Source organism: Mus pahari, chromosome 14, assembly GCF_900095145.1.
Source record: "Mus pahari chromosome 14, PAHARI_EIJ_v1.1, whole genome shotgun sequence".
Lineage (NCBI taxonomy): Eukaryota > Metazoa > Chordata > Mammalia > Rodentia > Muridae > Mus > Mus pahari.
The window spans coordinates 67,635,084-67,635,386 of record NC_034603.1 but is presented as its reverse complement, the minus strand read 5'-3'; positions in this window follow the sequence as shown (position 1 = coordinate 67,635,386).

The following is a 303-nucleotide window of genomic DNA, read 5'->3' as shown; positions in this document are numbered from 1 at the left end:
CACACACACACACACACACACACACAGATATTGGCATTGAAGAGAAGGTAGGTAGAGCCTTCTGGTGGAGTCATGGTCGTAGCCAGGATAAAAATCTCTCCTAGCCCGTCCTCCCTCTCCTTATCCATTCCTTCCTTTGTACGCTGACGTGTACCTGGGAGACATTTGCTATGCATGCCCTCTTCCCCATATACATCCATCGCTATGGCCAACACTATTTCTTGAGGCTTTCTTATCCTTGCCAGAAATTGTGTGCTCGTCACTTTCCATTGCACTGTCTCTCCCATTCCTGTTTTCAACCAG